We start from the raw sequence: 23658 nt of genomic DNA on the forward strand, positions 1-23658 counted from the left end.
CCTGTAAGCACATCTCTCATATGCAAACCAACCCATCCTGAGTCTATACTCCCACCCACCTCCTTTTATCAGGCACCTGCAGTTCAGCACACCATCCTCCTGCCCGCAGTCACCCCAGAACCTGCCAAAATTATTCAAACTATCCAATCATAAGCCTGTTCAGCTGTCTACCCTGCCTGGCCCATTCTTTCCATGAAAACCAAAATAAAGGCATTGCCCATGCTTTCTCTTCACTCCTTCTGCCTCCTTACCAACCCTGGTGCTTCTCCATGTGGCCCTGGGTGGCTTAGAGTGTCCATCTTCTTGGGAACTGTAAGCAAAATATTCTTTTTTCAAAAACAGTTGTCTCTGTGTCTGTTATCTCACTATACCATTTTGATTAAAACAAAATTCCAGGTACCTTTTAAAACACATTAAAGAAATTCAATAAACCAATATTTTTGAATAAATGAATGAATAAATGAGTATGTCTACCCACTTATAACATGTCTGTCTTTTACCTTATTAAACTTGCTCTCATGGGGTTAAAAGTCACTCACATTAGCTATCTATGGTAACCACGCTGTCATGAAACCAAGGACTAGATTTGTGAGAAATTTGAGCTCAGAGTAACTTATACATCGCAAAACAACACCAAGAAACTACAGCTTACAAAACGACGCTAGTTCTCGGTTCCAGAAAGAAATCCAAAGAGGATTTTTCCCCAGTCATTTTGTTGTGTGTTCCTGTGTGGGATGTTCTTTTTGTATGCCAGAGTAGATTAATTACTGTAACAAATAATCCTAAATCTCAGTTGCGTAAGATAATAAAAATTTCTTAATCACCAAAATCCAATGCAGGTGTTCAGTTGGACAGCTCTCCTGACTGTCTCCATGATTCAGTAATCACAGATTCTTCCATCTTGTGATGCTGCCAGTTTCAAAACACGGCCTCCAAGGTCACTAGAGAAGGTGGGAACATTTTGGAAAACATATATCAGACATGTACCCAACTTCACACACAAGTACCAATCAAAATGTCTACATACATTCTATTGGTCAGAAGTAGTCACGTGCTGCCTCACTCATAGATGTAAGGAGACTAGGAAATACAGTCTCTGGCTGGGCAGCCACTTCCCAGCAAGCACTTTGCACTTAGGAAGAGGAGCTTGAACCTTTGGCAGTCAGTAAGCTTTTCCATTAATTCAAGACTTATTACCCAGGACTGCATTCTGGTGATGGGGTAACTATGGGTTGGTCACGTGATAATGGAAACCAGTGGTTCTTAGCACTTGGGAGTAATGAATCTGATGGAATTCATGGATTCTCGCCCTAGAAAAACATAGAAGCATAAGCACACACAATTGTCATGGAATTTCAGGAGCTTCATCGATTCCCTGAAGCCCATCCTTTGAAAGTATTAGAAGGTCATTGACCCATTCTTTTGATATAGTTGGGATTATTTAGCTCAGAGGTATATTTTGAATAGTGTTGTAAACCAAGAACTATGAGCCAACTTAAATGTTTTTCTGCTAGATTGCAGTCTAGTTTTTTTTAAATTAAATGTTATAACCAAGAGATCCAGAATATCAGTCATGTGTCATCCAATTGTTAGATGCCAATTTTGCACTGAGCAGAAATTCCTATCTTTACTACTGCAGAAGACTTTATGTTGATATCCTGCCATCCATTTGCCACTCTCCAATCCATTTCACATGCCAACCAGAGTAACATCTGAAAATTCAAATTTTGTCATGCTCCTCCCTCCTAAAGACCCTTCAGTGAGTAAAGACCCAAACCCTTAACATGGCATACAAGACCCTACTTGCTTTTCACATCATTCACTGCTTTGCTTTGTATACTCCCTCACAACCGGCCTTTCTTTCCCTCCTCCCACCTCAGGGCCTTTGCACATGCCTTTGCATCTTCTTTGAACTGTTTTGCCTTCATTCTTTATATAGTTAACTCAGATCTCAGCTCAACTGTCATTTCCTCAGAGAAGACTTCACAGAGACACAAAGTAAGTCAGGTCTCCTATATGTTCTTAGAGTACCCTTTAAGTTTTTCTCCTAGTCTTTATCACAGTTTATAACTGTGTGACTATGTGATTTGTCTGGGTCACTCCCACTAAAAGGTAAGGTCCAGGAGAGAAGGAACTGCGAGAATCTGGTGCCACAAGTCAGCGCCTGGCTTAGCATGTGGAATATAACAGGCAGGCAATGTTTGTTGAACGGATGAATGAATGAATGAACATTGCCTATGCTTTACTCCACATCTTGAGAAAGAAAAAGCTAAGTGATGAAAGATCTTGAAAGCAAATTATTTTCTCATCTGAAAAGTGAATAGAATAACCAAGTCAGGGTTTGGTACAATTTTAAGGAACTTCACTGTTAGGCAATAACTTTACTGTGGTGCATAGCAATCTCTGCTCTTAGATAACTTTTAATCCAATAGGAGAAACAAGCAGTAAAGCATGTTTTCATCACTGTTTTATATTACCACAAAGGGAAGTGCTCATTGATGGAGTAAGGGCAGTGGAAGGGGACTGTCATAAAAAGAACTGGTAAGTGGGAGACTCTTGGACTAATCCAGGAAGACTTCCTGGAGGAGATGGTCCTTTGGGTACTTTTTGAAGGCCAACAAAAGATTTTCCCCACAAGTCTTTCTTCTTGGCTTTCCTGTTTTGTTGTCACAAGGATAAAGCTACAAGTTACGAGAAAGGCTGGCGAGGCAAGGATCAAGCTGGCATTTTAGTCTTCCAGCAGAGAACAAAGATTTAAACAGTTATAGCTCATATTCTGTTTGGTAGATTGTATTATTTTTCAAAATATTCACTGTGTTTTCATGTAGGAGGACTTTACATTCCTATCACACTTGCCGTGTGATTTACTTTGGCAAATGACGTGGCGGTGGGAGTGACATATGCAGAAGCTTTGAGAGCCATTGTGACGATCCACCACCTCTCTCTTTTTCCTCTGACACAAGGCTCATTATGTCCTCAGATGAGGCTTTTCTATCAACTTGGATCCCAAAGTGAAGAGCATGAGGGAGAGAGCCACAAGTGGCCTATGGCCAACATATAACATGGGCAAAATATTAGCTTCTGCTCTTGTAAGACACTGAAATTTGAGGATCATGTGTGATTGCAGTAAAACTCAGCAAAAGATGATTGATACACTATCTTTCACAAAAATTGTGTATAATTCAACTCAAACTTAGAGCTATACACTTAATGAAAGAATAGTCATTTCCATTCAAGTGAGTGATCCAACATTTTTATCAAGTGCACAGCTTCAGGAACTCACAAATGCAGTCAAGAGGGAGAGGATGGAATTCTCAACCACAGAAGCCAGTGGGCTAACTTCTGCATTCACTGACTTGAAAGATGCGGAAGTCAGCTTGCCTGGTAGCTCTCCACTGGAAGTGCCAAGAGGATTCCATTTTAGATATGGGAGGAAACTGCCAGATTCATGTCAACTAGATGGGGATTTCCTTTCCTAGGAAGGAAAATCGAAGAAAGAAAAAGAGGTTTATCTGCTGATTTATACTGAAACAAGAATAGTCAGAGCTCGTCATAATATCATTTTTAATAGTAACGTCTCATAGAGAAATATATAAGAAAGTTATTCAAGCCAGAAATAGTTTCTACAAACTGGCTAAGATCATAAAATTCTTCTTCCTCCTCTCCTTTTCCTTCCATTCCTGCTCTATTTCCTTTCTTTGTCTTTCTTCCTTGTTCTTGCTCCAAATCTACTCATAGCCAGCTTTGGAAGACGCAAAGATGATAGATGTAAATAGATATAGAGACAGATACATGGATCCTTATCGAAAGAAAAGATAAATTATATGTACATTTATTTCTAGAAGTTCAGTCCATAACTCTAAAATATTAAAAGAACTTGCTTAACCCTAAACGCTTAAAGCTTGAAAAACCACTAAAAATCATTTGAAATTTGAGGGATTTTCACACTTTAAGTATGCCAAGGTGTATTCTCATTTCCACCAGGGTTGGCTGGCCATGAACAACTTTATTTTAGCTTCATAAGCTTTCCTTGGTTGTCTGTTAGAACCAAAAATTTCATCTTCACGTAGAATTTGCAGTTTAAAAGTATGCATTATCTTACTGAAGAGCCTTTTTGACGTGAGTTTTCTATTCCAAGGTCAATTCCAGTTACACCCCCCCCCCCCAATATTCCTGAATTAGAACTGTGGTCGCATTACCAATTATTATTCCCTGTTGTCAGGAAATATTGGCCTCCCTCTAAATGTGCTGAGTTTTTAAAATGTTCAATGAAAGGTGTATATGGAAAGCTAGACTTCCCATTTAATCTCTCAAGTCACTCTCTGGAAGCTGAGCATTGATGCACAATTCAGACATCTTGGTGTTCCATCTCTGAAAATCATTTACAACCAGGAGTAGAAACAGTTAGATTTACGTGCCATGGTGTCTGAATTCGCAAATGTTTTCTGGTAATCCGAGAAGTTATATTGAGTTACTCTTAGCAAATATTTTGCTTTATTTTTGTAACTGTGATATAGTGAAAAGAGCCCTGGATGAGGAGTTAAGAACTTAGGAATTTCTTAGAGGGTTTTATTTACAATATTTTTGTGACCTAACAAAAAATGTAAATGGTCTACAATTTCATGATCATGAATATGATGAGCTGCTCTCTGTTCTGAATTACTCTAGTCCAGTGTAGAATGGTTATAATCAGATTGATCTGCATGAGAATTCAAAGCCAAGTATGTATACAGATGAAAGAGAGTTGATTTTTCATCATGGTTCTGTGGCTTAAAACCATCAAAAGCAAGGGAATATTGCAAAATGTGCCACTCCAAAAGACTACAGTCCGCCCATCAAGCAATTCGTGAAGCATGTAATGATGATAATTCCCGGGTATGTCAACCAAGAAACAGGCAAGTTAGCTGTTAAGTTGCCTCCCCATAAGAATAATGACTGTGTGAGTACTAGGGTAGGTCATTCCCTCTCCCAGCTCAGACTTTGAGGAAAGATAAAATAGATTTGTTGAGTTAGCTCTTTTTCTTAATGCCACATGCCAGGTAAGCCAGCATCTTAGGATATCTGTGCTACTAAAACCAAAAAATACTCAATTTGCAACTTTAGAGAACATTAAACCACTGAAGGTTAGAATTGAGTGGAACTTTTAGACATTTTGTAGTTCCTTCTATTCATTTTAACAATATGATTACTAAAGCCCAGAGAGACAGGGTAATTTGTTCAACATCACAAATCTAGTAATAACAAATATATAGAAAAGACTTTGTCCTACTCTGTTAACTCCTAGACCAGCGTTTTCTTCTCTGTATGTCATTTGGGAACCAACCACCATTTCCCAAAACTGAACCCAGGAGTAATAAGAATGAAATGTGCAACTTTCAATTAGAATTCAAAACTATAGAATATCTCTTTGAAATTTTAGATCTAGTGACAATAATAAAAATGAAGTCCTACTAGAGAAGTTCAAAGTATGTTCATTTTTCCCCCTGTGCTATAGGAAAAAAGACTTGCTACCAAGAGAACTTCGTAAATTATTTTCTGCTCAGAGTAAACTTACATTACTCTTACCCACTCTGAATACTCCTTAAAGGATTATAAGTAAGGCACACAAGAAAAAGTCGTGGTTTTATAGCAAAATTATCTCTAAACCAGAATTGCTGACCTAATCTGATTTTTCTTCTTATCAGACAATGTTAGGATATAATTGTTCCTATCATTAAATCTGAACTATACCACAACTATTGCTTAAATATATACATCATGTGACTATAAATATGAAACTGAGTCTTGTAAACACCCTTAAGAGAATTCAAACATAAGAAAAATTGCTGTTGGATCAAGTGGCCACCTGTTAAACCAAGAGAACACAAACTTAACACTACCACACATCTATGCAAGTTTTGTTGTTGTTGTAGTATTTGCTTTTTTTGGAAATTGCCTTCACAGCAATGACTTTACACAATTAAGTTTAATCTTATTATTATAGTCACACCCTGTGTTTCACCAGAAGTCTTATTGCCTTTTTTTATCACCCATATTTTTTTCAGATGCAGCTCCTGATTATTTCCACTTATTAAAAAAAATGAAATTTGTCTTCAAAGGGCAACAATCTGTTATCAATCAAGATCACTTGGAATGTATGTTAATCAGTTTTTTTTTTAATATTTAAAGAAAATTTGATTAGCCATGGCAAGAACATTAGAATAAGCACATGGCCTTCCAATTTTACTACAGGAAGAGACAGCTTTCATCAATATGAACACACTCTGGCACACTTCTTAAAAATCAGTCTTTTTGATTTGAATAGCCAACATCACATAATTTGCACTTTCACAGGTATATCTGTGAAATTTTTCTATAAGGTGCTTTGAAGCCAAAGCTAAAACACATCCCAGACTCATCCTAGACAATTTCTTCTCTTATTCCTTGTGCAAAATAGGCAGAAACATGTAACCTATAATAATTTCATCTGCTCAGTGCCACAATGCCAGCAAATCTCAATTTATCAGTGCTTGAAATATAAAAATTCAGTTGTGTACTCTGTGTGAACATGCCTATGTGTGTGGGAAGATTATCTGTGCTTTGATTGTTCTCCGTAAAAAAGCTCCACCTGCTCCAAGACAGCTAATCGGTGCTGGAGCCCTTTGGGGCGTTTGGAGAGGAGAGAAGGCCCTTTGTTTTCTCCTTCACCACTAGTCTAGGGCCTCCTTACCTGCTCCAAGTACCCTGACTCAGCATAGGCTCAGACCTCAGAAGCTCCTCAATGAGCAGGTTGCCCTTTCCATGGAGCTAGGGCTGCTGTCTGAACAGGAGAGGAAAAGCTGTGGGCATCACATGAGAAAGGATGGTTCCCTCTTTCTCTTCGAATGACACCCTGAAACCCTGTGAGGAAGAGCAGGGGCATCAGAAAGCGGACCCGTATGCCAAGTTGGAGGGCAACAGAATGTAGGAAAGGTTCTCAGGTGGGGCCCTGGAGTCAGGCTGGCTGGGGCTGAATTCTGGCTCTGAGTTTACTTTGTGAATCTAGACAAGATCCATAAATTCTCTGTGCCTCAGTTTCTTCATCTATAAAATGGGAATCATCCCGCCTACCTTGTAGAGTTACGATGTCATTGAGTTGTTAGAACAGTGCTCGGTACATGGTAAGCACTCAGTCAATATTAACTAAAATGACTGCTGATGACTATGTTCTATTGAGAGCTGACTGTGTTTCTGAGCGCCCAGTTAATGCAGCCCACACATCCCTTAGAATTCTTCCCATGAATTTCTACTCTCCAACGTGAAATCAAATCTCAATTAGGTATTTAACAGGGATGTTTCTTTTCCATGGTTAGCACAATCATTAGTTGATAGTACACAGAAATATGTCGTTTTAGTCCTTTGCAGTGGGAAATTTTACATTCTTAGATACATATACAAATTCCTTGAGTATATAAAATGAAAATTTAACAATCATGAAAACCAATGTATAGCCTTCACTCACCCCAGCTACGTCTGCATTCTATTCATTCTTGAGTGTCAACCAAGGTAACTCACATCCTCGGAGAAAGGACAGGACAGAAACCAGAGGTCATGACAACTCATTCTGCCCATCTTCTAAGCATGGTTCCTGAGCTAAATATACCCATGCTCTATGGCAGCAAGAAGGATCATACACCCTGCCTGGGGAGCCACAGTCACGACAGCAATTGTGAAATGCTGGCGACCTTGCTGGGGACCGTGAGGGAGACCAGTGCTAGCTACTCCAGAGTGGTCATGGACGAAATGGAACACTTATTTAAGGAACTGTGGGTTCACTGGAGATGCCTCCTAATTTTCTAAATGAAACCACAGTGGTTTCCTTCCAACGCCCTTGTTGGCTTTCTTGAAGTTGTCTCAACTTAAGAACCTGAATCTAATTCCAGATATTTTTCATTTGTGCCATAAACCACTACAGGGACAACAGAAATGCAGGCCCGGGAACTAATGCTAAATTATCTACTCTCCTGGAAAACCCACTCTGAAACCATATTTTTCAAGGAAGTAGCATTTTGGAAGAGACCCACAATCCTCTTTTGCACCACCGGGAAGACAACTTCTCTATAATCCCTTAGTAAAGAAAAGGTCTCATGTGTTAATCTCCCTGAGGCAGGTACCATTACTGGTATTTCAAACCCACAAGTCATTGAACTGCAATAAATAAATTAAAATAATGGTTATAATAATATTATAGTAACCACACACTACTCCATTATCAATGTCTTTCTTTCAGGCAATACTTTATAAAGTGCTTTCTTGAATTTCAGATCTGTACCTTCCCATTGCTACCACAATTTCCCACCAACTCTGATAAGCAAGCACTCTCAATAACGCTGAGAAAGGTCCTGTGGGATTATTTTGAAGGACATAATTGCAGCTACTGAGAAAGAGACTCAATGTAATTAAGATTAAATTAGGATAAAATTGTTTTCAGAGACTGAGAATTGAACCCTGGGCTTTAAAATAAACTTAACGCCTGTAACCTCACCCAGACCGAGGGCAGGTGCGTTCCCATACACCTGCCAAAGTGTTTTAGTCTATCTTGGAGTGCGGCCACTCATGGTTTTATGGGGTTTCTTTTCCCCATGTTAGCACACAATTATATTTATCTAAGATAGTTTATATATTTGCAAATGGCAGCACTTAACATTGCTGCAAGCTTCTATGGAGAAAATTAACCCGTGTGCCTGTCGAAAATACTGCTTCCTCCCTCTGGAAAATGTCTCTTTGATTGCTTCCTCATCTAGACTGCTTTATTCTCTCATTGCCTTCCTCTAATGCAACCAAAACTAGACTGCCAGTGCTCACCAATAGCCATAACCCCTTCTTCTTTGCAGGCACAGAGTTAGAATACATTTTCCAGCCTTCATTTTTCACCATAGGGTGGTGTCTGTGACTGAGATCTTGACAACAGAACACAGGCAAAAGGAATGGGTGCCATTTCCAGTCCTCGGCCTTAGAACCTTCCACTCATGATCCTTGCTCTCTTTCCCTAGCTGAGTGGAGAGAACTCTGAGGACCTAGAGTGATGGAGCCTTTAGACAGGTCCTGGGTGCTTGAATGACTATGTGGAACAGAGTGTGCTCCACCAGAGTCTGCCATTCCACACTGAACTATGATGTAAGCACGAAATACATCTTTGCTGTGTTAAGACACTGAGGTTTGGGGGTTTGTTTGTTATAGTGACTAGCATTACTTATCAAATACAGTTATTTTCTCACTTGGTTCTATCTCTCTGTTTCCAGTCATCTCACATTTCTTCCTTTCTTTCATTTATTCTTCAAAGAATTATTGTGTGCCCATTGTATGTGCTAGGAACAGAGTACATTGCACAGTAATTATGTTCAAAGTAACCCAAACAAACAACCAAGCACCTTACAAAGGGGACAAGCACAATTATTCAGGTCTGCTAGTCCTTTAGGAGAGGTATCAGCAAACTACAATCTGGCTGTTTTGGTAAATTAAATTTTATGGGAACATAACCATGCTCATTCATTTACATCCCATCTATGTAGTGAACTTGGAACCTGCAAGAAGGCAAGAACGATCAAGAATGCCTTGCAACCTACAGCCTTCATGCTACACTGGCTGAGTTGAATAGTAATGTCAGAGACTAGCCCACAAAACCTAAAATATTTTCTGGTCCTTTATGGAAAAAGTTTACTGACTTTGTTCTAAAATATTTTGGAAAGGATTCTCGAAGGAGATGACACATGAGGTAGGTTTGGTGGAGTTCACTGGTAGAAAAAGAGGAAGAGGGCATTCTGGGGTGGGAGAATAATAGCCAGGCAAAAGAAAATGTAAGTTTAAAGGTTACTCAGACAGCAATGAGAAAACACCCAGGGGAGAGCGATCTTCCCCTCAGATCCTCAGTCACAGTGGGAATGAGTAGCTGGAAGAACCATATTGAGAGAAAATGTTTTGAATCAAGCAATCCTGTTGACCTCAGACCCCTCATTCTATTACTATTATATCAACATTAAATATCTTTAAGGTCAACTGTAGAGAAATAAGCTGTAAGTCTTCATCCATCATTTCATAGCATGGACCAATAGGATTTCTTGGAGAATGATGCAGAAGGAAATGTAACTCTGGGATGGACTCCACTCACCAGTTCTGTAAAAATCCCACTGATAAGTTAAAAGAGTAAACTATATTTTACAAAAGAGAAAAAGATGAAGATCCCAGTACCAAAAAAATGGAAAACATACGTGTTTATATACTGCTTGTCTTAGTCAGCCCAGACTACCAGAGCAAAACACCACAGACTGGGGGCTTAGACAACAGACATTTATTTTCTCACTTCCATCCTCTGGAGGATGGACGTCCAAGATCAGATGTCAGGATGGTCCGTTTCTGGGGAGAGCTCTCTTCCTGGCTTGTAGACATCCACCTTCTTGCTGTGTCCTCACACAGCAGGGAGCAATAGAGCTCTGGTGTCTTTTCTTTTTCTTAAAGGGCACTAATCTGACCATGAGGGCCTCACCCTCAGGACCTATCTAAACTTCATTATCTCCCAAAGGCCCCTCAAAATACCATCACATTGAGGGTTAAGGCTTCAACATATGAATTTGAGGGGCACACGGCTCAGTCCATAGCACTCCTCAAAGAAAGAAAACATAATGTTTTTAAGTAAATGTTGAATATTGAACACTATAACATAATGTTTTAAATTGAGATTTGAGATATGGTATCAATAAACTGTAATAGAGTTGTTTCCAGGAAAGATGTACAAAGACACAAAAGACCTTTACACCGATGGTAACAATGAGAAAATCTAAACCAAGTAAAAATCATACTTTTCTGTGAGATTTGCTAAGAGAGGCAGATACAAGAAAGCCTTGATAAACTGAATTTCAGAGATATCCAATTAATCCCTTCTAAGATGAACAGAGAGGATGTAAGTCCCTACATCTCAACTGAGCACCTCCTCTGGGTATAGGCAGATGGAAGAACCAGCTTGTTGTAGCTTGGGAGGTTTCAAGTGAAGGAGGAATCAGCCAAATGTTACTCAACAGTGAAGCCTGGCAGGGAAGACTAGAGTCCAACAGAGCCCCAGATGAAAAAGAAATTGCACGGCCTGACAGTGCTCTCCTTGCCCCAACCCCCAAATGACAGCGAGAAGGAAACAGTGGAGGAGAGGGTGGGAAAAAGAGTATAGTTACGTAGTCTCTCACATCCTCATGATACTTGAATTCCAGAGGTGCTCCAGATTTTGATTCAAAGGTGAAACTACAGCCTAACCTCCTTCCTGCTCAAATACTGATAAGGCCAAAAAGTCTGCGAGGAGCTGGGAAGTTGGGAGTGTGGTTAATCACAGGTGAATTTCAATCTAATTAAAGTTGTGATCTAGCACCAGCTCAACACCCTCTAGGAGAGAGCTGAACTGTTAGTCCCTCTCCCTAACCAAAAGACAGAAGAAAGAACCTACATTTTCTAGATAATAAAACAAAAACAAGAACAAAATGTACTTTGTCTCCACTGTCCTTTTATACGCAATATTCAGAAACGTAGAAAAATGAGACATGCAAAGAAACAGGAGAATGTGACCCTATTTAAAAGAAAACATAGCCTATACAACCAGAACAACAGATGATCCAGCTGTTGGAATTAGCAGACAGAGATTTGCAAACAACCATTATAAACATATCAAAGAATTTACCAAAAAAGATAGATGTAATGGATGAAGAGAAAGGGTTTTTTAGGAAAGAAATAGAAAAACTACAAAAGAACCAACTGGAAAATTGTAGGACTGAAAACACAATATCTAAAATTTTTTTAAAGTGTATATATATATATATATATATGTATGTATATATATACATATATATATATATATAAAATGAGCTGAATAGCAGTAGGTTAAGCATGAATGTGCACTGTTCAGGTCTCCTGCTGTGAGGAGCAAAGTTGACTGAGAGCCAAGCTACTGTTTCTCTGAATCTATCATGGCATACACACCAAAGCCAAGCTTCCTATAGGCTGCTCCTAGCAAATGGCTGAGCATAACAAGGGTATTAATGCAGCCTCATTTTTGTGAATTGTTGGACTTCCCCAGTGAGTGATTTTGAATTGAGAAATTCCCATTAGCCTAGCAAACTTTTTTACTTCTGTGCAAAAGTGTAAATTTCCTGTAAAATCCTCTTTCCTTCTCTTCTCCTCTCCTTCACAGGTATCAAACTTTAATCATGCCTGAAGGTTCTCTCTACCTTCTTCTGTGCCCTCCTCTTTTATTTTTCACAGAAATTTTCCCATATATCTTTTGGAAGTCTAATCTCATCTTTGCATCTGCTTCCCAGTGGATCCAAACTAACACAGGAGAATTGTACACTTAAGAATAAAGCATGAGTGGAATTGAAGGCAGGTCAGTAGAGATTTTCCAGTCTGAATCTCAGAGAGGAAAATAATTGAAAGGAAAAAAGAACAGAGAGTACATCAGTGACCTAAAAGATCAACTCAGATCGTCTAAAAGACATGCAGTTAAAGTCTCAGAGGGAGAAGAGAAAGAGAAAATGCTTGAAGAGCTAATGGCTGAGCAACTTTCAAATTTGATTAGAAATATCCACTTCAGGATCCAAGAAACTCAATGAGTCTTAAGCAGAAAGAACACAAGCCAAACAACACTGGGGTACATCATGGTCAAATTGCGGAAAACAAAGGATAAAGAGAAAATCTTATATGCAAATGAGTGAAAAGGATTCATTGTATACAGGCAAACAGTGATGGAGATATGCACTGACTTTTCATCAAAAGTAAAGTAGGCTCAGGCCAGCCCCCGTGGTTAAGTTCGGCATGCTCTACTTTGGTGGCCCAGGTTCAGTTCCAGGGCACGGACCTACACCACTCATCTGTCAGTGGCCATGCTGTGGTATGGCTCACATAAGAAAAAGGAAGATTAGCAGTGGATGTTAGCTCAGGGTGAATCTTCCTCAACAGCAACAACAACAGAAAGTACAATAGGCCAGATGGCAATGGAACAACATCTTTGAGGGGCTGAGGGAGGGGAATTGTCAGTCTACAGTTTTACCAACAAAGATGTCCTTTAATCGCGGGGTGAGATGGAGATGGCTTCATATTGTCAAGATTGAGAGAAGTTATTGCCTGCACATCCACACTGAAGAGGATGCTAATGGAGGTTCTTCAGGTTGAGGGAGAACAGTGGAGGATAGAGGCTCAGATCTACAGGAAACCCTAAAGCACACGGGAATAAGAAATGTGGAAGTTTTTTTTTTCTTTTTCTCAATTTATTTGGTGAGAAGTTGAGCATTTAAGGCAAAAATGATGGCAATATATTGTAGGGTTTGTAACATGTGTAGAAGTAAAATCTATGAGGATCGTGGCACCCAAGGCTAGAGAGGGTGGATGGAAGTATACTGTCGTAGGGCGGTCACCTTGTATATGAGGTGGTATATTATTTCATACCATCTTAGATATGTTAGCTATATGGTAGACAGTGGTAAAGCGGGGACAAACATTATGGTCCTACAGAAAGTGCTAGAAAAATAAAACAGAGTGATAAAATTAAAAATAATAAAAGTAATAATCTATAATGACTACAAGCTTTTTGACCATAATCCATAGTAAGAAATATCATATATCTATCACTACCAGTACACAGGTGCCCTCCAAAACTCTCACACATACAAGCATATATATAACAAAAAAAGTATTCAAAGCAATATTTATGATTACTGAGTACAATAGATATTTTTTTATTCTTTCTCAATTTCTTTCTTTTTTTTTTTTTTTTTGGAGGAAGATTAGCCCTGAGCTAACTACTGCCAGTCCTCCTCTTTTTGCTGAGGAAGCCAGGCCCTGAACTAACATCGTGCCCATCTTCGTCTACTTTATATGTGGGACGCCTACCACAGCATGGCGTGCCATGCGGTGCCGTGTGCGCACCCGGGATCCGAACTGGCACACCCCAGGCCGCTGAGAAGCGGAACATGCGAACTTAACCACTGCGCCACCAGGCCGGCCCCTATTCTTTCTCATTTTTTAATATCAATAATTACCTAGTGAACCAATTGTACTAACAAATTCTTACAGCGGACCACTACTTGAAATTGGAAAAACACTTTTCTATAGCATCTGCTGTGTGTCAGGCCATTTATTTAAAAAAATTTTTTTTTAGTTTATTTTTGTTACTTAATTGACGTTCACCAAAAAATTTCACACAGAAGATAAGTTATTCCCATTTTAGAAATGAGGAAAGAGACGTGGATAAATTAATTAACATTCTTAAGATTGGAAGGATAGTAAGTAGAAAAAGAAGAATTTCAATATAGATATAAACATAACAAGTCCAACTGTTGTGCTCTTAACCCCTGTATCACGCCGCTACATTTGGGGACCTGAGTATCAAGGATGGGTTCATGCAACTAAATGCATTTTTCTTGGGATAAAAGACTAGTTTTTATCTGTAACCTGAAAAGAGCTTAAGAATCACAGTACTTCCATGCCCTAATTTACAGTTTATTTTTTCATACCACATAACTACGATCTGTTCACATTATCTGAGCAGATGCTCTAAAAAGCTCCGGTCCCCCGACCATGAGAAAACTCTAACCTTCAAAGCTTTATATCCTATACTTTCCCTTGTATATGCTGCTGGTGGGTGAGGGGCAACAGAAATCGACAAAACCTACAAATGAGAAACTTTAATCTACTGAGGCTGTTTTTCAGTTCTAAGATTCTATAAACCTATAATTCTAATCAAGGACCCGGCCACCTGTGATCCTATAACTAAGCCACAAGATAGGCAGTTGTCTAAATTGCTCAGAAAGATAGACAGAGACAGGGGTTCCTTTGTTCCTTTGTTAGTCTGCCCTGAAGTTTTGCAAGACCTAATGTTAATCAGACCCTCTTAGTGCAATTTAACCACATTCCTCTTCGTTTATTGTCTATCATACAGATAGAATAATCTAGCTTTCCTCAGGATAATCATTTTTTTCATATACATACATAATTGAAAATAACTACTCGCTATTTCGTTTTTTCCCCCTAGACTAAATAAATACAATCCCCTTAATCTTCCGTGGCTGGTTTGACTTTCTCTGTAATCATTTTGGTAGTGCCAAATGCTCAAATTGGGAGACCCTCTCTGGTTTCTCCACGTGCATTTTAAAGGGTAGGACCCAACATTGATTACATTACTCTAATAAGGGCCTGGCCAATGCCAAGTATGGCTGGATGATGCGCCCTTCTTGCCTGCTGTGCTCTTGCTAACAGTGAATTGAATATTAGACTAACATTTCCCAAAGCATACCACCAGGTTTCTGGTTCATGATCAGCTGAGGTTGGATCTCACAAAAACTGCCATAAACCAGCTGAATCAACAACACTCTGTACTGTCTGTTTTAAAATATCTGTTCATATGCTTTTAAGACATTTGGATTTCTTCCTTCATAACTTGAATTTTATTTCTCTTGTTTTTTTAAATGTTTTTCTCTATTGTGACATTATTGTTTTTATTGATTTCAAGAGTTTTGTTCATATTAAGGATTTCATCTCGTTGGGCATCTGTCTGGGTATGGACTTTTTTAGGTTGGTATGTAGTCAAATACATTGCCAGTTTTTTCTTTGTTCTTTCTTCCATTGTTTTGTGGAAAGTTCTTTTCAGTCCCAAGATCAACCAATAATTATCTATATTTGTTTTAGCTTTTTTAAGGTTTCACACATTTTGCAATCAACTTTTTAATCATATAGCATTAATTTTGGTATTTATCCTAGTGTGAGTTACAGTAAAAATCTCACCTATGTGTGTGAGAGAGAGTGCCTTCTTTTCCAATTCATCTTTTTTCCATTGGTTTGTGGTACTTTCTTTATAGTATATGAAATCTTTATATAATGATGTATGTTTCAAGGTTATCGGTTTATATATTACAAAGTATCAATACACTTAATGTAAAAGGCTCTTAAGAAAGAAACCTCCTATAAAAACGTGCACTAACACCATTATAAAAGGAGAAATAAAATTTCTTATAAACATGAAAAACCTTCATTTTTATAACTAAAGAAGTAAAAAATAAAATTGTTTACAACTTTTTCTATTGAATCAGCAAAGATTTTTTCAAAATTATTATAATGCTAGAGATAATTAGATTGTTTTAAAATGCAGGCTTTCAAACACTGCTTTTGGAGTTCTTTTTCCTAATATTTTCTTTCAATAATTTTCAAACCTTCAGAAAATTTAAAAGTATAGTACAATGAACACCCATATACCCCTCACCTATATTCACTAATTGTTGACATTTATTACTGTTGCTTTCTCTCTCTCTCTCTCCCTCCCTTTCCGCATATGCATATGTATATCTGTGTGTTTATATACACACAGATATATATAATTTTTTTGCTGAACCATTTGAAAGTTAGTTGCAGACATCATATTTCAGGTTCAAAGATTTTAACCTGCATCTAGAGGTGTTTTAAACATGATCAATATCTTCTGAAAGCGATTTGGAAAGATGCATCAAAGCCTTCAAGATATAAAATTGGCATAATAATTTCACATCTAAGCATTTGTCCAAAAGATATTTATTCTCATTTCTCAATCTGAGCCTCCTTTATTATGGCATCCAGTATAACATTAATTCTTATTTATGATTCAGTAGGAAACTACTCAAATAATTACAAAGGAGCCATATAAAATTAATTCTAGCTTTTGACACTAATGGAATACACATATGTGATAGCTTTTTCTCCCAGAAATTTATTCTTTCATATATTCATTTATCCCACTAATTTGTACTAAGCACTTTACTACCAAAATGGGTAAGATGTGGACTTGCTCTCAAGGAGTTTGTTATCATGAGTGGCTTTTTAGGTCTTGCCTAGAAATTGAGACTTTTCTTAGAAAAACAAAGTCATTGAAGGATTTTAGATCTAAGTCTAATTTGATCTGCATTTCAGAGAGACAATTCTAAAAACAATTTTAAAGTTAAATTGAATTCAAAAAACAACTTCTTAAGGACAGTAGTTGGGAGGCTGCTGCAGTAGTCCAATGGTTGAAATGAGAACACAGAGAAGTGGACAGACTCGAGAGAAATAAGCAGGAAGGCAGTGATAGAAGATGAAGGTTTTTTGGATACTAGTTAAGTGGAGAGGTGGACTGAAGGATCTATTCAAGATTTCTGGACGTGGGTTACTGGTTAACGGTGGTGCCATCCATGACTAGGGAGGTAGGAATATAAAGTCTGGAAATCATAAGGAATTCAATTTGGTGAATGTGAGAGGCTCAGTAGGCTTGGGAATATATGAGGCTTATTCTGGAGACATGGTAGGAGTTATGGAATTACATAGAAATATGGATTTAGAAGACATCAGTGTATAGTCAAGAGTTAACGCCGTGGGAGTAAATGAAATCATCTAAGAATAGTGTGGAAGGTAAGAAGAAAATTGAGGCTGAATCTCTAGAAAACAATTTAAAAGTAAACAATCAAACAGAAAATTTGGAAAACAATTTGCATAATCTAGAGAAGGAAGGTCTTCCTAAAAGCAATCTACAACACCTAAAAATCATAAAGGAAAAGATAGATGTACTTAACTACATATATTTTAATTTTTTTCATGACAAATGACACCATTAAACAAAGTTAAAAGGTAAACAACTGAAGGGTAGCAGAATATGCCACCCCAAATTATGCCACTTTGTCATAAGGATTGTTTAGAGCTGAAAGCAATCGAAAAGACACCAATACAAGAAAAGCTCTCTGCCCTCCCCCTATTTGCATAAAAGCAGGACACAAGTTTCTAAAGGTGTCACCCCTCCCCTCTCCACCAGGAAGAACAGAACTTAATCAGTGGAGACACCCTAGACCCCTTATCAGCCCTGAGACAGTGCTGGAGAAATCTATATAGTGAACTTTACTAACCAGCCCCTTATCTCCCATTAGTCCCCCCATATATTTACCTTCCCACAATTTGTCACCCTAGAAACTCAAAGTCCTTTTCTTTTGTCCTGTCACTTCTGTAAAACTTTATTGTTCTTTTGTTAAGATGTTATATAAAGCCAAATTCTTACCAGCCTTCTGAGTTACTCATCACTGAGTACTCTCCTGTGTATGCACAATGCATGTGTTAATAAATATGTGTTTGTTTTTTTCTCTTATTAACCTGTTTGTTGTCGGTTTAATTTACAAATCCTCAGCCAATGAACCCAACACGGGTAGAGGGAAAACAGTTTTCCTCCCCTGTGCCACAGACTGTAATGTATATGATAAAAAGCTCCTACAAACTGATAAGCACAGAGCTAACATCCCAATGAAAAAATGGGCAACTATATAAACAATGTTAACAGAAAGAGAAATTCAAAGGACAATAAACTTATGAAAATATACACAACCTAACAAATAGTTGGGGAAATGTCAATGAAAATAATGATGAGATCCCATTTTTCACCCATCAAATTGGCAAAAATTACGATATGTTGAATTTCAGTGAAGAGGTAAGGAAGTAAATGTGCCCACTCCATATGTGGCTGAGGGGGTTGTAAACTGCCATCTTATTTTGGGTATCATAACAACATACATTAAAATGTGAAACACACAGTGAAGCAATGTTAATATCATATTTAAGAGAAATAAAAGCACCAAAATTGTATGTGTACATATATAAATATATGTGTTTGTAACTGTATATTTATTTATAATATGTGTAAGAATTTTTATTGTAGCATTTTTAAATAATTGCAAAAATAGATTGTCAAAAAGTAAAGAGTTGAATTAACTATGAGTCATTTGTACTGCAGAATATTATGCTACTATAAGTATGGTTGATACAATTTGTATTAGTTGACCAAAAGAAATGCCCAGATAAATTAATAAGTGAACAAAAGCAAGTTTCAAATTTATGTGTATAGAGTGATTCCATCAACACACACACAGCCTCCCCATATATGAGGGCATGGCTTTAGGTTAATTTTTATCAGCCTGAAGAAAAAGAGAAGTGTGAAGAGAGCCATACATCAAAACTACTAACATTTGTTTTTCAGAGGAGTGGAAATGAATTGAATGAAATGAGGGAAGATTATTAACTTTTTCTTTATAAATCTTTGGATGATTTCAAACATGACATATTAGCAATGTTTTAAGTCAAATAAAACTATACAAGAGTAAAGCACAAAATGGTAACTCAAGAACTGTTGAGAAATTAACAGATGTCAGTGATTGATTTTTCGCTTTTCTATATTTTACATTAAAACATAAGTATAAAATACAAAAACACTGTTCAAATAAAAGCCCATATCACATCTCATGACTTAAAAAAAATCACTTTCTTATCAGTGGTCCCAATTTGCGGCTAAGCAGTTCCTGTTACCACAGGATTCGGACATGCCCGGGCATGCGGAGTCAGACCTGTGGGGGTTGGTTTGCATGCAGAACTGCTAGGCCTCCTAAGAAAATCTAACTTAAACAAGATAGAGTCAGACACCTACTTTTGGTCAAATAGTGTTGGGAGGGGTGCGATGATTTGGCATAAGGACAAAAAGTATATGTAGCACCCGTACTATTTTATGTTTTCTGACCCAGCTGAGAAGACAAGGGTGAACAATTTGGTGATCACTGTAGGAGATGTGGCACTGAAGTGGGTGCTGACATGGTGGGATTTCAGGAGCGTTTGCAGGAAGCACACGTAGTGTCAGTAACAACAGCAGTCACGCTTGGTGGGCACGGCGTCGTGGTGACACCGGAAGCTTTATCAGGTGTCTACAGGGTCTGCAGCTGCAGCAGCGAGATTCAGAGCAGCAGGAAGATGCGCGTCAATGAAGCACATTGGGGGCAGCAAGAAGGCCCTCCTATATTCTGCTTTATTCCCTTAGCATTGTGGAATCTTTCTCCATGATTCTTTGGTGTTCTTAATTATCATTTTAAATGGATAGATAATACTTTATTGATACAATATATGTAGTTAATTAACTTCTTTTCTGTTTTTGGCTTTTTTTCTAGTATTATAGAAGTTCATACATATAGCCTTGTTTTAATGATCAATTATTTTCTTAGAATAAATTTCCAAGGGTGCACTGATGAGTTCCAAAGATTTGAATATTTGCATACAAGTAGTGATCCATGGCCTTCTTATTTTCCCAAAATGTGGAAGCAATTTAGGATGCCATCAGCGGTGTTTGAGTTATCAAGCTTTTATCACCAACAGGACAGCTAGGGTTGTCTTTTACATTTAACTAATATTTATTTAGTATCTACTATGGCCAACCACTCTCTGGGTGCAGAAGAGTAACACACAAAATTCCAAATTCTCTGCTGGCACTCAGCTTAGATTTAGTGGGAAGAGGCTGGTTTACTAGCCATAGACTCATTTTCAGTGTTATTGGTTGCTTGTGAAGGTCATCCCCATTCTGTGTTTCTTTGCTGGTGGTCATTGTAGTTGTGTGAACTGCTTATTCATGTCTTTTTTCTGTGCGTTACATGAGTTCTTAATGTGAAGTCTGAGGAAATGCCTTGAGCTTCTATTTCCTTTTAAGTTCTCATGGGACCTCCTGAGTCCAGAGATGATTGTCCTTGGAAATCACTGCCCTGCCACCACATGAAGAATTTATTCACAGCTAAGAAAAATCTACCTGCCACTGGATCCTGCTTGCAAACCTTCCATTTCCAAAAGGTCGCTGGGAGACAGTCTCCATCTACTTCTTTGTCTGCCAAAGCAATTTCTCTCCTTGTGGCGAGGGTGATTTTCTAGGACAGCTCTCCCAATTCTTGTCACATCCAGGGCCATACCCTCTCTGTTTTTCCTTCCTTTCTCCCTTCTGGAGTAAACGACCCTCTTAGACAAAACTGCTGGATCACCGCATCCTGCCCGACCCTAGGACCATTCTCATTCTCTAGCCCCTGAGCCCCTGCAGACCTAGGCAAGCATCAGGTCAGCCTCCTTCCCGCCATGCACAGCCCCTGTGCAATGGGGAGATCCCAGGCGGGTCCTCAGGACACCAGCCCTGCTCCCACCTGGAAGCTGGTCTTCCTCCACTCCCTCCCACGGCCCAGCACACAGAGAAGAACTGGTCCACTGCTTTCACTTCCCCTTTGAGGGTTTTCACCACAGATGATAGCTTCTGTTTGTCATGTCTAATGGGATCCTTTCCCGTCTGCTGACCTAAGTTATTCTGTTCCTGTTGTACGTGTGTTTACAATCCTTTATGTAGCCAAATCTGTCAATCTTTTCCTTTGTGATTTCTTCTGTCACTTCAAAGCAAAAACAAAACGATGCTTTCTCCAGACATCTGACAGGCAATAACTTATATTTTCTGCTGTGTTTTCTGTTATCTATCACGTTAGCCATCCAAAATTTATTCTTATCAGAGAAATGAAATTGGGGTACTAAATTGATTTTTTTTCCAAAAAATGCTAGCTAAGTATCCTAAATAATATGTATTAAATAATTCTTTCCTTCAATGTTCTTTTGCGATATCTCTTGTTATCTACTATATCTTTACATATGGTATGCTTATTTCTGGACTATGCTATTCCATTTATCTACATGCTCATTTGCTTTGCAAAATGCTACCTAATATTCTTAGTTGAGCACAGCGGTGTTAAGTGCACGGGTGCTGGTGCCAGACGGCCTGGATTAGAACTTTGCCTCGGCAATTTACTACTCATTGTGTGAACTTGGGCAAGTTACTTGACCTCCGATGCCTCAGTTTCCTTATTTGTAAAATGGGGATAATAAAGACATCTGTTTTGTGTGAAGTGAGGTGTTTATGTAAAACGTTTAGAATAATATCTGCCATAGAGGAAGTGCTCAGTAAATGGTATCAATTTCTGCAGGTATAAATTATAATCATTGTTAAGTTCAAAAATCTTATTAAGATTTTTCAGCTGGATTATGTCCAACCCATAAATTGACTGAATGAAATAGAAGTCTTTCTGATTTATCATTACTTTTGAGGACACTAGTGCACCTCTCCATTTGTCTTCTCTAATATTATTCAGTAAAGTTTTACACTTCTGTTCATATTAAATAAGACATGTAACTCTTTTATAAGAATACTTATTCCTAGACAATTTAGATGTTATGTCCTTATTCTGACATGAGATAAAGGGCTCCTAGCGATTTGTATATATTTATTTTGCATTCATCTTTCTGCTTGATCGATGCCTATAGACTTTTTTTAGACTATTGCTTTTAGTTTTTAAAGGTATACAATCACAATATCCCAAAATGACTTTTTAATTTTGTTTTCAAATACTAATTTTTTGATTTTTTTTTTTTCTCCACAGGAAGATCAGCCCTGAGCTAACATCTATGCCCATCTTCCTCTATTTTATATGTGGGACACCTGCCACAGCACGGCTTCATGAGCTGTAAATAGGTCCATGCCCAGGGTTCCGGGCCGGCAAACCCCAGGCCACAGAAGCAGAACACGTGAACTTAACCTCTGCGCCACCAGACAGGCCCCTAATTCTTCTGATTTTTTTATATCTTCTTGCATTGACCAGAACTTCCAAAAGAATACTGAACACATGTGAGAATGGTCGACTTTGTTTTCTTCTTGATTTGTAAGGAAAAGTTCCTAACAGGAAAAAGAAGGAGTCTTTGCAACAAGTCTTGAAGGTCACTTTATACTGATGGTGTCTCTTACGACCTTGCAACGCAGAGCAAAATCCCACAATCTCTCTGAATGCCAGTTTCTTCATCATCAAGATGAGGATATGAAAACTTCTCTCTCAGAACTGTAGGAATAACTGAGATATCCTAGATACAGTGCCTGGCACTCACAGCAGACACAATATACTGCATACATTGTAATTCCATCTAGAGCATATTCTTTATCTATTAAAGAAATCTATCGTTTTATTCCTAAATTTCTAAGGTTTCCATTATAAATGGGTATTCAAATGATTAGTTCTTAAATGTACTAACTTCGTGATTAAAATCTCACTTGAAAACTATCTCACAGATAAAAAAGATATCTTCAGTTTCATGTCTCTCGGCGTTTATGACTTATCTCCAGCCCTTAAAATTACACTTGTTTCATAGTATCTATGCAATAAATATTTGCTGAATATTTTATTAAATGGATGAGCTCAGTTATTTTTTTTTTTTTAAACCTAAGATTTCTTGGTAGGTAATTCATAGGCAGTTCAAAGTTGAATATCCCTTTCTTTGCCAAATCTGGCAAAAGGAATTTGTAAACTTAGTAAATACACGTACACAAACACACACACATATATATATATATACACTTTGTATATATTATTCAGAGACAAAGTTTTTCTAAGAGGAAGAAAAGCTGTGTTTACTAAGAGAAAGTAATGAGACTTTTTTAAAAGTTGTTTTACTTTTGTGCACTGGTATCTACAATTTTAAAGATTAATGTAATTGAAAAAAAATTAATGAATTTGTTAAACCACCAACATTTTGTTAATCAGGTACCATCAACACAGAGAAGTGATTAGATTAGTCCTTATGATTACATTTGATTTGCATTAATTTTGCTCACTGTTAGCATTCACACTTGGAATCTGGACTTCCATCGTATCACATCTTGCCTAAACTACTTCCAGTTTGAGTGACTTTTCTCTTGATGGACCTATTTATAATATGGGCCAACATGTTAAGACCCAGTAATGAAGAACGAGAAAAAGACCATAAAAAGGGAGAGTAAAAAGCAAAAAGAGAAATAATACA

The 23658-nt window shown here is 37.9% G+C and overlaps 1 long non-coding RNA gene across 1 annotated transcript; it reads right to left on the minus strand.

Annotated features, from left to right (window-relative positions):
- Nucleotides 1-206: 206 nt before the first annotated feature.
- On the minus strand, nucleotides 207-3475 carry LOC139080219 (uncharacterized). The gene is made up of 3 exons (XR_011534540.1): nucleotides 3284-3475; nucleotides 825-941; nucleotides 207-310 (listed from the first exon to the last, which is right to left on the minus strand). It is a non-coding gene; the product is annotated as an uncharacterized lncRNA (long non-coding RNA).
- Nucleotides 3476-23658: the final 20183 nt, after the last annotated feature.

The sequence above is a fragment of the Equus przewalskii genome, chromosome 29 (genome assembly GCF_037783145.1).
Source record: "Equus przewalskii isolate Varuska chromosome 29, EquPr2, whole genome shotgun sequence".
Taxonomy (NCBI): Eukaryota; Metazoa; Chordata; class Mammalia; order Perissodactyla; family Equidae; genus Equus; species Equus przewalskii.